Raw genomic sequence first — 15430 nt, forward strand, 5'->3', positions numbered from 1 at the left:
GCGATAGGTTGGGAGGGAGACCATAGGGTAGGTCCGAGCCCGCCTTCCGAGTGGCCAGCACCACCGCACTCCCTCCACCAACCTCCACTGAACGGCAAAGGCTCGCCAGCTTCATCTGCTGGCTGCGTTGCTGCAAGGCAAAGGCCGGCCCACTTCATCGGCAGCTGTTGTTTTGCTGCAAGGCCTGTGCCAGCTGGATCGGCTGCAGCTGCTGTGCTGCAAGGCCAGTACCGGCCGGATTGTCTGCAGCTGTTTTCTGCAAGGCCTGTGCCGGCCAGTTCATCTGCCGGCTGTGTTTGCCTGCAGCGGCCTTGTTCTGTGGGCTGTGTTTGCCTGATCACCTTTGCCATGCCATGCCCACTGCCCCTGTTCACCAGCCCGGTCCAAATTTTGCTTTGCCCCCCCCTTGTTCATTGCCATGTGCGCCAGGATCAGAAAGCAACAGTTTGCAAGCTGCGAGAACTGCCCTGTTGGCAGCTACAACACGGGCCTGCAGTGGCGGCCCGTGCACCGTGTTTGCGTGCATCCATTCATCCATCCATTCGTTGTGCTCATTGCGTGTGCCACTTGAGCTGGCACGGAGACTGTGTTTGTGCAGCCCATGCACCGTTGTGGTTCACTGCGTTCAGTTCAAAAGGGAAGGCCTTGGACTGCGAGTGAGCAGCCGGCCACGTTCCCTGTCACCTGCATTGTTTGAGCCAGAGACTGCATGCGAGCAGCCTGGCTCCCTGCTAACTGCTTTCTTTTTGCAGAGTTCATTGATCCTGGGCCATGGTTTTGTGTAAAATTTGTAAGTTCAGGTTAAGATGTGCTGTAAATATGAGTGCGCCCCCGGCATGTCTGTCTTAGCGCCGGCAATTTTATTTAAGTCGTCCGTGTGAGTGGGTTTGTTTAGGTAGTTACTCAGCCCTCAGGTTATTTATTTTGGGGACACGAATACCATGAATGTCGCACTCAGGGATCCGTAGGTAAAATGTACTCGGGGAAAACTACACATGATGGCACACAAAAATTTGACGACTCGGGACGAGTCTGTAAAAAGGGGAGGGGGTAGTGTTGTGGTTGACGAAATTCGCAAACCACCATTCAGGTCCCTGAGGTGAGATATCTCTGTCAGTATATGTGTAGTTAGGCCCAAACCCGTTGTTTTCAGGGAATAAATGTCATTCATTCGGGCTGCGACCCCTCGAGATAGCCGTTTTTCTTTTACTATCTTTATTTTGGACCAGCCGCCATTACTACCATCACAACCACCACCAACCACGTCTCAACAGCCATCACACAACAACCACCAACCGCAACGCCGCTTCACAACAACAGCCACGACCTTTACCGTCACAACTCGCCCTCGCAACCATCGCATCACCGTCATTCCCGCGCCGCTTGTGGGCACCGATACTGGACCCGTGCAGGGCGCGCACCGAGCAGCGGGTGCAGAAACACCAGCCTTTCCGAAGAAATCGGATCAAAAACGACTCACGCCCACTTCTGTTCCGTCCTATCAGCGAGCATGGGGCGATTTGGCCCCGCCTCCAGGTGCATCGGAGTAATATCGCAATATGCAGATTCATGGATCAAAAAGCATTCACGCCCACTTTTCCTCTGTCCAATGGGGAGCCAGCCAGAGGTAAAGGGTCAAAGGTGAAGGAGCGAAGCCACGGGGGCTATAAAGGGCCGCGTTCGCTCGTAGTTGAGTCAGTCAAGTGGAGTTGAAGAGTTGAGTTGGGAAGTCAGTGAAGAGAAGAGTCGGAGAAAGCAGTTGGACGGAGCTGTGGAGAGTTGGAGAGGTGGTGGCGGCGAAGGCAGTCGAGGGGGCGCTCGTGTCAGAGTCGGGGAGCTGCGGAGAGGAGAGGCCGGTAACGCGACCGAGGTCGCGGTGGAGACGCTCGTCGCGGGACCCGAGCCAGCGAGATATCCTCCTTCCCCCGAGCATCAACAACCCCCTCCTGTTTCCCCCCCCCCCCCGCGCTGAGATAGTGCAAGAAGGGGGCCCCGTTCCCACCTCATACCAGGCAGTCCCAGCGAGGCCCGCGGAGTCGGGGCGCCACCGCCATTTTGCGGCTCATCACCAGACGGGTAGGCTCGACGCGGTCTCGGCCCCCAGGCCCGTCTGCCCCCTCATAGTGGAGGGTGGTCCCTTTTTCTTTTGCTTTGAGTATATGTGTTGTCGGCGCCGTCTGTGAAGTAAAACTGTATAAGTGTTGCCGTGTGCTCGGTAGTCGGTGGTAGATCTGCATTGTGTTTTGCTTTTACATTTGCTTTTTGTGCATTATTGTGTGTCTCTTCTTCTTTTACATTTGCTTTTGGTGTATAATTGTATATGTGTGCTTTCCGTTTGCCGCGGAATAAATGTGCTTTATGTTGAACTGTTCCTCCCGTTTCGCTTCGTCTTTTCTCTAATTGAATCTCCATCTTACTTCACGTAAAGGGTTGGTCGTGGGCTAAAACGCCCGATAATTAATCGAACCGTCCAGGTTGACGATAACACCGCTCGGTTATCCCGATAGTACGGAACGGGTCGCTTAAAGTGGCCCGTGTCCGAAGTCGACCTGCGGCGAGGTGCGATCGACCGGTCTACCCTCCGTGTGGGTACTTCGGTAGGTCGAATTTGGCGAGCAACCCTATCCCACGCGGGGGGCCGATTGGCACGATCGTGGTGAGGCCGAAAGGCCCACCCGTGACTAGTTCCCGGCGTTAGTCCTAGAGGGTCACGACGGGATTGTCCGTCCGGTGGGCGACGTGCCGCGATTCGAGTTACGTGGCCGTTCGCACGCCGGCGGGCGCGAATCCGCAACAATATGTTACTTTGTACACGCAAACACAAACACCGTTCCACAAATGAGGGAACAGAGGGATGAGGGTACGGAGGGGCGTTTTTATTTTTCGGATCATTTTCTTGTCGTTCTTCGTTTCGATGCAAAATCTGTGTTTTACAAAGGAAGGAGGAATACGAAAAAGCATGAGATTGAGTGACGGATTTGTAAACTGTCATTGATGAGGGAGTGTAAATTTTTAAGGGACAGCAAGTTCTGCATTTGAGGACAGGTTTGGCTAGAAACTCAGGTGGTTAATTAGGTGAGAGTTAACCAGGTGAGAGACTTTTATGCATCGCATTGGAACGCTCATTTGAACCCATTGAGGCAACTTGATAGCATTTATGGCAGATTATGATGTGGGTGTTTTCCCATTTGTGTATTATCAGCTACACTTTAGGCCACCAGGGGCCACCAGTGGCTCATGGGCTGCGCAATGAAGAACAGGGATGCAGACCAAGAATAAGAGATTGGTCCGAAAATGCTACCATGCAGGAAACCAGCCTCAAGGGGAAGATCCTGAAACAGAGTCCCATTAAGGCGAGCCAGTTGTTTGTGCAAAAATAAAATCTTATGACCATTCAAGGAAAGGTCCTTGAATAATGCAGAAGGTTGGAAAGTAACACTGGGTGTCGCAAAGTATTGAAAGCTCAAGAAAAGGTGAGAAGAGATGATTCTGATGTCTTGTTTGAGATTATTTCAAACTTCCACTGTTGGTTTAAAAGAAGCAACTTGGTTTTGAGAAGAGATAGCACCTATGGTTTCCTGTAATGATAGAGTCCATCACTCTTCTTCGACTGGTTCGCCTTCTCCCCTCATATCGTTGAGTTGATCCCACTTGGAACCCTTCTTGTGAATGTGGGTGACGTAACTTCTCAAGATGAAAGCTGGGGAAGAGTGAGGAAAGAGATGAGGCTGGAGTGGAAGGATTGGTTGCAGTGTCGCTGTAAAGGTCGGCGAGGAATTTGTCAACCTTGGTGGGAGAGCAGTCCATGTGCTGCAGAGAACGCTCTGTTCTGGGGGTAAAAGGTGTGTTGGGGACCTTGGCCGTGGCAGCAATAAGATGTTTATTTATGATTAATTTGTTGTGATTTTGAACACTGTCCAGTAAGCCCTTAAATATTGTGGGGGTTATGGTCCTGGAAAATGCTGTGATATTCAAATCAGGTCAGGTATGGGAGCATGTGTCAGAGCAGCGCGTCGTTGCGTTCACTTTCCGCCGGGACTCCAGCGGCCTCCATCAGGCAGATGCCTGAACCATTCCCATTTCCTTGAGATGCTGATCAACATGCTGCAACCACGAGGCACGTGGTTGGCCCATTGGCCTCCTCCACTCACGAGGCTCCCTCGCTGAGAGAATCTGGTGAGCAGGATCAGCGTCAGGAAAACGAGCCACATGTCTATACAGCCGCAGCTGATGCTCACGGACTATGCAGGTAACAAATCTCATTTGAGTCTCTCTCAGCAACCGCTCGTTGGACACAAAGTCCGACGACCGATAGCCAAGGATTCTCCGAAGAGATCTGGCACCAAAGGAATTAATCTCCATCTCAGATACCTGGTCAGAATCCATCCTGTACAGGTACCAACAGCGCCACACCCCATGATCCAGTGAATCCATAACTCGCCAGTCCCGATCCAGATGTCTATTAATCTTTGGCTCGCAGCCAGCAGAGACATGAATATCACTGCCAAGGTAAGTGAATCCGTGGCCTCAACATCCTCACCACAAGCAGGTACAGACAAGATTGTGGCATCCAAGATGTCATTGAAAGCCTGGATCTTGGTTTTGACCAAGAAACCTGTAATCCCAGCGGCTCTGACTCCTCATTCAGCACCTCGAGGGCCCCCAAAAGGATATCCAGAGTCTCCGCAAATATGACTGCATCATCTGCAAAATCAAGGTCAGAGATATTGACATTCCCAATGATGCACCACAGCCTGATCTCTCTGACATCCTCCCCAGAATCCAGTCCATACAAGTGCTGAAAAGTGTGGGGGCCAGTACACACCCCTGATGAACTCCAGTAACAACTAGAAATAAGTCAGAGATGGTACCACCACATCTCACAGCACTCTCAGTCCCAGAGTATCGTTCAGACATCAGATCGATCAGTTTTGGTGGCACCCTAAAAGACCAAGAATCCTCTAGAGGGCATCCCGATTCACTGAATCAAACGCTTTGCAGAGATCAACATCGGCTGCAAGCAGCCCCTGCTGAAACTCTCATCTGCATTCAGTGAGGACCTGAATTAGGCCATGGGCTAGATTGGGCCACCGTGCACCCCCCCCCCCACCCCCACCTCCTAACAAAACTATGTTTTTTTGAAGTGTCTGGATATGCTGAATACGAATTTGAATGTTAACATTGAAAATATTGGGATGCGCTACCTCTTTTAGCCTCATGAAAAGGGGTACCCTCAAAAATGAATTTTTGTCATTTGTGCCAAAAGCGATTTCCGTACCCAATCAGAATGGCTTCTTGACGACCCATGACACTGTCAGACAACACATATTATGGCTTCTATGAAACATAATCTCATGCTGGTTCCATGTATGTGTCTAAAATTAATATATCCAAGAGCTTATATAACATGTTGAGTACATGTACTGTATCGTCTTATTAACCGTTCATTACTGTGTTGTAGAAGTTTCAATAAAGCTTATTTTTAAGACATTTTTTTTTCTTCTGCCAAATAGTACAGAATAAGAATTTGACTTAATTTGTTATCCATATATAATATTATATATCGTATCCAAATACAATTTAATCCAGATAACATGAACACACATGATGTTGTCACACTATAAACAACAGAACGGTATTCACAAAATCAAAAGCAGGGTTGGGTTTTAAAAATAAAATAAATTGCTGAGAACATTATTCATGTTAATATCGCTGGTATATTCTTTCCCACTCTCAATAATATAGTAATGTATTTTACAATACATATAAATGTGCTACATTCATACTTATTTCCCAAATTCTGATTACAAACAATGATTGAAACCAACATTATATTTACATATACTGTAGTCGGTAATAACAGTCTGTTACATTGTTCCTTTTCCCAAGTGATAACACAGTATATCTTTCATATCTATATTTCAAGATATTTCTGTTGATATATTATCATGATCATACAGTTTCATTGTATTCATCAGGTAAGTAACAATATCATGAGATTTTACTGTCATCCATTTCAATCAATCTCAACAGCTAATGGTTCAGCTATGTTCTTAAATTTTGGTCAGACTCCGAGCTGTCACCAGGTAAGTACTCCTGTTCCTCTGGTATGCTGTCATAGTCATCTGATTAATCATCTCCATCATCACTGGTGTTCACTGATTCAGCAATATCTGTCAACTGCTTTGGGAGAACACACCCCTCATACCAGAGAGGCTCCAGTTTTTGGTTGACAAGTGCCCAACCGTGTCCGTCACCAGCATCAGGGATATCAGGGTTGGCAATGTGGGCCTTCGTCCATATCCCAACCTGGTAGTTCACTCTCCTGATTCTCCAGCTTTTCCTTCTGTGTCCTGTAGCATGATGCCATGTGCAGTGTGGATTGAGACCATTCCAGTGAGGTTGTTCAGTAACTGGTCAAAATTATCAAATTCAGAGTGGAAAATGGAAGGGGCCCCTGGTGATCGAATGATTTGCGTTGACAGCAGACTTGATGTTTCAGCAATAGCCTGAGCAAGGGCAGTTTCCAACTCTAGTGAGAATGAGTAGTTTTCTGAGTGTCCCATTCGGTTCAGCAAGGTTATCAATTTTTCGCTCCTGAAAAGGTGACGAAGTGTCATGCATATGAGCATGTGCTTCGGTGAGTTTCCATTCCCCATTCGATGCTGCACGACAAATATCTTGCCCAATTGAATTCACGAGCCTGTGCACTTTCGACGTGTGAGGAGTTGGTTTGCCTGATATCAGGTGATTCAATTTTTTTTTTTTTCCAATTGTGATGGAATTACAGCTGTCATGTTACCAAGGTCCTGGGCAGATGGAAGCCATTTCAAGTCATCAGCTTTTGCGAAGCTCTCCAGAATCACTTGACGTAGGTAATTTCCAACATCCTGGATCATGTCCCGAGAACCAAGTTCATATGCACATCGAACTGTGTCACTAATGTCACGGTGAGACCTGTAGACAATGTAAGACTGGAAGTTGCCTCTTCTGTTTAGTGTGCAGAAGGCCAGTCTGTCCTTGTAATTGTCATGTTTTTCCAGCTTTTGAGGTTTTCTCCACGAAATTTGGGATTGGGGAAGTTGGTGCATTTCAGGTGAGAGATATAAATTTCAGTTAGCTCTGAAATTTGTGTTTCATCATATTCTTGCTGATGATGATATCCCTGTCAATTACTTGGCATACATCACCAAATGCCTCACTCTGTGCCTCTGCTAGTTTGATTTGTTGCTCCTTGTCTTCTATGCTTGTACTTCTCCATTTGTCTGCATTTTGTGTGTATTGGACCCTGCAGGATTTGTGGTATTTAGCTTCTGTAGCAAACAAATCATGGCCTCTAATTCTGATCAGCAACTTCTCATCTAATTTGTCCTCAGCAGTTTTGAGCACCGTTCTCCATCCATCAAACTCAAACTGACTTAAGCCCTCAGTAGTCCATGCCCCTTTGACTTTCACTTTCTTCCGTTCCATCGAGTGGAAGAATATACAATCAGGTGAGAATAGTACCTTGTCACCAGCTGAGCCCCTCCGACTTAACTTGGAACATGATGGTTCAGATGGATCATAATGACTGGAAAGTCGATTGAGATTCATAGTGAATCTTTGGTAACATTCTCTGTGATATCCATCACCTTCAGTAATGGTGTTTGGTATGAGGTCACAGGTAGCAGTCATTCGGTGAACAGATTCTAATGGCTGAGACAGTCTCCTGTCACGTATGTCCTTCAACCTGGCAAGTCTTTCATCGGATTCTGCACTTATTGATAATGCCACAAGAGGTCCATACTGAAGCCCAGGGATGTGTATGATGCACCTGGACTTTGGCCTTGTCCCTTGGCCTCCACTGCCACCATCCTTCAAGCGTTTGGTTAGGGGGGCCTTCTTTCTCTTGACGTTCTGATGAGTGCATTGGGTCAGACATCACTTTGCATGGTTGCACTCAGCCTCTGTGAACCTGAAAATAGATAAGAAAGCCAACATTAAAAAAATTTAAAATGTCATATCTGTGATTAAATTTAAAATTGATAGTTATTTTGCTATTCATAATTGACTTAAGTGATTGTCTTTGACCTAAAAGAGAAAACTTAACTACATATTTGATGTTAATGTCAAAATAAATGAATTGTATCTTAACTAACCTGTTGGCTTCAATGTAAATGATGGGAATAATTCTTAAGTAATCTGCAAATGAATATTTGTTGTTGAAGATCCTTGAGGGGGAGGTGTCTGTACTACTGCTCCAATGGCCATATTCTGCACATGAAAAATATAATTATGTGGAGGAAAAAAAAACTCGCACAATACCAATTTCAATATGGATATCTTTGTTCATGAGAAATCAAGCTTTCTCTTCAGCACCAAGTCATTTCTGTGTCAGGTATTGACCTCGATGGAGGTTCTGGTCATAGTTAACAAACACAATGAGATTAACCATATGCAATCTAGGATGTGATAACATTGCGGGTATCCAAGATATTGGACCCATTTTGGCATCAAGTGGAATGCAGTTGGCATTGGCATGTCACCTCATGGTTAATTAGCAGGATATATAACAAGAAACAGGATAAAATAAGCTTTATTGAAAACTCTACAACACAGTAATGGGCAGTTTATAAGACGATACAGTACATGTACTCAACATGTTATATAAGCTCTTGGATATATTAATTTTAGACACATACATAGAACCAGCATGAGATTATGTTTCATATAAACCATAATATGTGCAGTCTGACAGTGTCATGGGTCGTCTTGAAGCCATTCTGATTGGGTACGGAAATCGCTTTTGGCACAAATGACAAAAATTCATTTTTGAGGGTACCCCTTTTCATGAGGCTAAAAGAGGTAGTGCATCCCAATATTTTCAATGTTAACATTCAAATTCATATTCAGCATATCCAGACACTTCAAAAAAACATAGTTTTGTTGGGAGGTGGGGGAGGGGGGGCACGGTGGCCCGATCTAGCCCATGGCCTAAATGGCAAGGACATAGTCAATCGTTGACTTCTGGTGTAAAGCCTGATTGCTCTGGATGCTGGTGCTCAAGCAGATGGTGGTGAACTTGATCAAGAATTATCCGGGCAAAGACCTTACCCAGTGCTGAGAGCAGCATCACCCCTCGGAAGCTGTTGCAGTCCTGGCGATCACCCTTCCCTTTCCAGAGGGGGACAACAAGGCCCCTCTTCCATTCCGTTGGAATGATGCCTGTGTTCCAGGCAGAGTACACAACTGCATGCAAAGACACAAGTGCAGCATTTCCACCAACTTTGGAGAAGTTCAGCATGGTTTCCACAGATCCCAAGAGCTTTACCCCATTTCAACCGGCTCACCGCAGCCTGTGTTTCCACAAATGAAGGTGGATCACAGTTGATTGGAGGGGCAGCAATCGACATAATAACACCCTTGACATCCAACTGAACAGTTTGTGGATCAGCCTGGTACAGCCACTCAGTCACCGGCCCAGCGGGCCTTCACTTCGGATTCCTCCATCAAGGGCCCTCCACCCTCCGCTCTGACTGCTGTACACCGAGGGACGGGCTTGGACAAACGCAATGTGTAAACTCCCTTGTAGGCAGGATGAGAATCACTTGACCACAGGTGATGCTCTACCCCCTCACAGATTCCTCGCACATAGGCCTCCTTGTCCACCCCTAGCACACGTACAGTTTTACACCTCAACTCCCTGAACAGCTCACCTCTGCCATTCAGTCTGGCCCTGCGACTCTGGGCAATGGTATCCAGTGTCCCTTGAGAGACAAAATTCTTCTTTGCCCGACGGTTAGTTCCAAGACATCCACCAGCAACATCAAGGACGGTGGTCTTGAAGGCACTCCACAACTCTTCAGGATTCCCCAAAGCACTCAGACCCCCCAAATCCCTGCTCACCTTGTTTGCAAACTCCTCAAGCTACCCTCTCATACTTGAACTTGCCAACATCCAGCCTAGGCTGGGATGGTACCATTCTCCTGGATTTTAGCTGCGTCGTCAGAGTTGCAACCACAAGCCTGTCGTCGGTATTGAGGAACTGAGCACTCCAGTGGACCCTGGAGTTCTGGATCATCCTCCAGCGACCACCAAGGAGCACATGGTATTCCAATGCTGGTGGTGTGGCAAAGGAGATTGACCAAGTCCAGCGATGAGCCTGTGGTCGCTGAAACCATGGACCAGCCACCCGAAGTCCATGACTTCTTGCAAAGTCAAGGAACTTAGTGCTATTCAGGTTCACAGTTCCAGACTCATGGGGACCAACACATGTCTCATAACCATCCCTATCAGTTCCAGTCGATGCATTGAAATCCCCCAAGACTAGAAGTGTATCTCGCCTGGGGCACTGATTAACTGCAGACTCGAGTGTGCCATAGAATGCATCCTTCATGGTGAGATCACTCGCCTCATTCGGAGCATGTACAGAGACCAGCTCAGATGATAACAGAGACAGGTGATCATCTCCTCTTAGGGATAGGACATTCCAGGCACCCACTCGAAGAGACCGCCGTCTCGTGGACGACACCTCAGCACCATCCTGACGCACACTAACGCAATCTGTCCTGGGAAGGTTACCCTGTGGTTTCCTCCTATCATCAAAGAGTGGGGATCCTGATAGCTTTGCCCCAATCGCATCATCCCATGAACTGCCCTGCAGAGAGTAGCTGCACAGGAGGTAGGTACTCCAACGGAGTGGGTTTTCAATTTTTTTTCTGGTTTTCTTGTGTTTTGCGGAGTGAAGTGTTCACGATAGCTGCAGTGCAAATCCTGCCACCAACCTCCTCAAAAAAGTAACCCAACTGCAGGAGGACGTCTGCAAACACAGTTGGGCACGAGATATGGATCGACGTTGGCTCACAACGAGCTCCTCCGATATCCAAAACCACGATCATTAAAACCAATTTCCTATGGGAATCGGGGTGTTTGGTTCTTCGACTTCGAGAAAATATAGAAGGTCAATTGCAACCAAAAAGAAATGCATCACAATTGAAGTAAACATGTAAAATATATATAAATTGCTTTCAATGAAGTCTCATGCTCTGTTAAAGCAGATTAAACTTGCCACCTTCACCCTCCCATTCCCCTCCTATTAATGTCTAAAATTGTTGTTCTTTTGTAATCTGGTGATGTGCTTCTTTGACAAATCATTCAACAGCTTCAGTAACCAGTAAATAGATAAAATTAAAAGAATAACTTTTGTCTATGTTTTACACTTCTGCGTCATTCTATTATTGGTGTGAAAGCCTCGTGGTGCGAGATAACCATCACAGCTCAGTTCAATAACCACGACTAGTCAAAATTAAACCCCGCGATAACTAAATCGGTACATCGAGGTTGCTGTGATTGCTCAAAACCCATGATATTCAAACCCTTGGTATTGAAGGGTTTACTATATATATATAATCTTTTTTAAAATCGGTTTTCTTTTGATTTGCAGTGACTAATGAATTGTTGCTGCCATTTTCTTAATGAGGAAGATCTGCAGGCCAGTGATGTCGATTTAAGTCTCCCAAGCATTGTGTGATTGTTAATCCTTCAGGGCCTGGACTACTCCGATAAATGAACTTGTAAAACACGTTATATAGACGGTTCCTTTATGTAAGGTCACACCTGGAGTCCACACCTGGAGTCGGCCTTTGGCCTTGTGAAGGGCGAGCCCCATACAAACAGAAACAGGCATGTTCACCAAAGATCTCGCATCGTGTGCGTATCAGCATCATGCGGCCAGATGAGAAAAATTTAATTCTTTTTCCACCTGTGACTTAATCGAATGAACACTTGTGCTGCAGATAAACGCGGTCCGTAAGGCCATCGCCATCATGCTGAAGAATGACGACGATCGGAGTCAGTGGGGACCCGCGGCCATCCGCAGACTGCAGAAATGTACTCGTGACAGCTTGCTGCAGTGAGTGTTCCATTCTCAGCTTTTTGCTTCTTCCACGACCACAAAGATGGCAATTATTACAAAAAATTCAAATTCACCACAGCCTGATTCACCAAAAAAAAAAAAATCCTTCGAAGCAGAGTCTTGAAAACTGTTTTCAACATTCCACCTCATTGCTGCTCTCAGGGCGTTCATTCAATTATCTGGCAGTGGGAAAAGCTAACCGTTAACGCCTTGTGTTTGTACAAATTGGGCAAGTGCTGGAGTAGGTGCTTGTACATTATCACACGCAGGACAAGGACGTTGATCGACACCCTGGACAAACGGCGGACTATGTGGGATTTGAACTGGCATTCCGAACAATTGGGCTCACAAGGGAATGCTAAACAGACCAAATTTGAATGCAATTTGTACCTTTCACGTGATCAGACTTTTATCAAATGTTGTAATCCTAAAATAACCTCGCTCACCAAGACACTCGTTTGGTTGTTCCATATTAAGAATGCCAAAGCCATTACTATGCCTGTCCTTCATCCTCATGTCCAACCCTAACACGGGGAAATCCCAACCCCTCCCCCCACTCCACCCGAAGATGGAACAAACAAATGTATTTTGTTTTCACTTGATGATGTAAAGTAGAAAATCAAAAAACAAAATTAGATCAAGTCATTGTTTTTTGAAACTTAGGAAAACTAAAAATTAAAAATACACACACTGTCCAATGGGACGGTGCACAGGAAGCATATTTACCTTTGAACCGTCTTTGGTTCAATTCCCGACATGACTTCAAGCTGTCAGATTGGTGCTTCACAGGGAGGGAGTTGCATCACCATGTGTGCCATCCCCTTGGATGGATGTTAAGCCGGGTGTCCTGTCTGCTTGCAATAGTTGGTGCGTATTAAAGATCCCACAGTGATTTCACGAAGAGCAGGCGAGTTATCGCCGGCACCATGAACAAATTATAAATTCCTGCCGAAATCTGCTCCAGTCCAGTTGGTTCATGAAAAACTTGGGCCTAAAACTTTCCTCGGTCGGACCCCACGGTCGGGGTGTGATTAAATGGACCGTTCAAGTCGTTCTTATAACAGACTTTAATGGCCGATTCAAGAGTAAAACTGTTTAAGCATTCGGACTCTCAGATGACGTTTCCTTGGGTTGTTTCATGAGTCGGACAAAAATTGTCATATTTTAATTTTTTTCTTGATGAGAAAGGATCACGTCTTTCATATTGATTTCTTGAAACTTGAAATAACTTGAAATAACTTCATGTAAATCGTAATTATTGTGAGTGTGCCCTTGAATGTTACTGACACGTCGTCTTCGTCGTCATTAGACTGTTTTTTAGAAAGCAACCAAGGGAGCCGCAGGAGATGCACTTTTATGAAAGGCCTTACCAGTGGAATCAGGTACGCATTGCAAACGTGGGTCCTTGCATCCGATTTCCGTGGTCCCGGTAAGGCGGTCCTCGTCTTCACACCGGCTGTGCGTGGCTGTTCGTATCTACTTTGCTGTTAATTATTCCAAGTTATTCTGTCATCTTTGAATCCCGTATTTCACCACCGATGAGTTTGGTGTGTCCATGTTGATGGGCATATTAATCAATTAGTGAATCCATTTACTGTAACCAGTCATCACGAGCATCTTATATAATGTAATGATCAACCACCCCCCCCGCCCCCCCAAGATGATAAGAACGGTTATTTCACTTGCAACTTCAACTTCTTTTACAAATGATTTTGTTTTAAAACGAGATCAGTGTGAGTAACCGGCACAGGTCAGAATCCATTGCCACCGCCGTACCGGTATGATCATACAGGTATCGCTATCATGGATCACCGACTCAGCACAGGGTCTCGAACACACACCTGGTTCATATGAATAACTCATTGGCAATTACTTTAAAAGCAGCCACGAGGGCAAAGAACATCGCGATTGCTTGTACGGAGCCGATGAGCTCAGATACTGAGGGTTAAAAGTTAAAACTTAATGCACTTCCTCGTACGTCTTGACGTCACACGTTCCACTGTTCCTGTTTCATGTTTAGCCGAGACACCGAGTGCATCAAAGCTTTTAAAATCATGTACGGTATTTAAACATTGTAAACACCTTCCTTTGATTTGTTGAAGATTTACCGGGTTTTTTACTTACGAAATCTAAAGATTTCGTCAGTATATTGATGACTTCCGTCCTCTGTTTGTGTGTGTGTTTGTGTGTTTGAGTGTGTGTTTGTTTGTAGGCACGATAACTCGAGAACGGAAGAAGCTACCAATGTCAAATTACACCACTTGATTCAGGAGGGTGATGGCTAGCGCTGATTAGATTTTGGTCAAAATGGGTCAAAGGTCAAGGTCACAGTGAGGTCAAACATGATTCCGTCAATTCATGTGGAGAAATGGAGTATTTTTGCTTCGGTCAACGTTAAGAGTTCGTTTTAACTTCGATTTTAATTTTGTCTTCGGTTTTTGCGATCGCTTAGGACGCTCAAAACTCGTGTGTCGAAATTCTGGTAAAAATCGGATGTTTTGGAGACGTTTTAAGATTGTATAAAAAATATTTCACTCGCCGCGTCACAGCTCGTCACGTGGTGTAGCGCGCTCGAGCAGACGCGGTGTTGAGTCACGTAAAGGTTTTGCGTGTGCGCGCTGACGTTGTTTTCGATAAAGATGGTGTTTAAAAGTCATTTTTTAATCTCAATAAAGGTTATCGTCGCATGCCTGACTCGTTAAGCCGTCGGATTATGTAAAGATTGTTGGTGGATGGCCGAATATTACGGTTTTGTGACTTTGATAAAATAATATTAAACTAGAGGGGGAGCACTCGGTAGAGTGCAAAACCTCCGCCACCAATACTGCTGGATAACTAAAGTGAACCTGATATCCTATTCATTGTAGGTCAAAACGGATCAGACTCTACTGAACCACGATTGAATAAACTAAACTAGATTGACATGCATGTAGAAATGCCCAAAAAAAAAAATCGAAATTTTTTTGAAAAAAAGTTGCAAATTTTTTTTTTCTCTTACATATTTTTTTGGGGGGGTGGGGGGGGGGTTGGAAATCACTTAAAACATGTAAAAATGCAAAAAAAAAATTCTCAATTATTTTTTTGGGGGGGGGGACCAAGTCCAAAATCTAATGGCATGATCCTTGGACCATACCTAACCCCACCCCACCAAGTTTCGTCGAAATCTGTCGAGGAGTTTTTCCGTAATACTGTTCACAACCAAACAAACAAACAGGAAGGGGTGAAAACAGTAACCTCCGATCTTCGATGGCGGAGGTTAATAATTGCGTGGAGAAATGATTTTTGCTTCGGTCGACGTTATGAGTTCGTTTTAACTCGGATCGCAATTCTGTTTTCACTTTTGGTAATGGCTATGTATGCTTAACACTCGGTTGTCGAAATTCTGGTAAAAATCGGATGTTTTATGAGATTTATGTCAGGTGTCGTATCTGAGGCTGAACTGAAGATTATTCTAATGAGGGGGATTGTAACACACGGCATTACGCGCTCGTTTTAAAGTCAATTTCAATCCTGTCTTCAATTTTGGTAACGGTTAAG

At 45.5% G+C, this 15430-nt stretch overlaps 1 long non-coding RNA gene and 1 pseudogene across 2 annotated transcripts in view; one reads left to right on the plus strand and one right to left on the minus strand.

The window, feature by feature from the left end:
* The window catches only part of LOC147019446 (uncharacterized), a 30112-nt pseudogene extending 26732 nt beyond the window's left edge, over positions 1 to 3380 (plus strand).
* A 4448-nt stretch (positions 3381 to 7828) lies between these two features.
* LOC147019447 (uncharacterized) overlaps positions 7829 to 15430 on the minus strand; it is a 45663-nt gene continuing 38061 nt past the window's right edge. For both annotated transcript variants that reach the window (XR_015061413.1, XR_015061412.1), the window contains exon 4: positions 7829 to 7954. This is a non-coding gene — a long non-coding RNA (uncharacterized LOC147019447). The remainder of the gene's footprint in view (positions 7955 to 15430) is intronic.

The sequence above is a fragment of the Eptatretus burgeri genome, chromosome 9 (genome assembly GCF_056783735.1).
Source record: "Eptatretus burgeri isolate ZD-2024b chromosome 9, Ebu_testis_v1, whole genome shotgun sequence".
Classification (NCBI taxonomy): domain Eukaryota; kingdom Metazoa; phylum Chordata; class Myxini; order Myxiniformes; family Myxinidae; genus Eptatretus; species Eptatretus burgeri.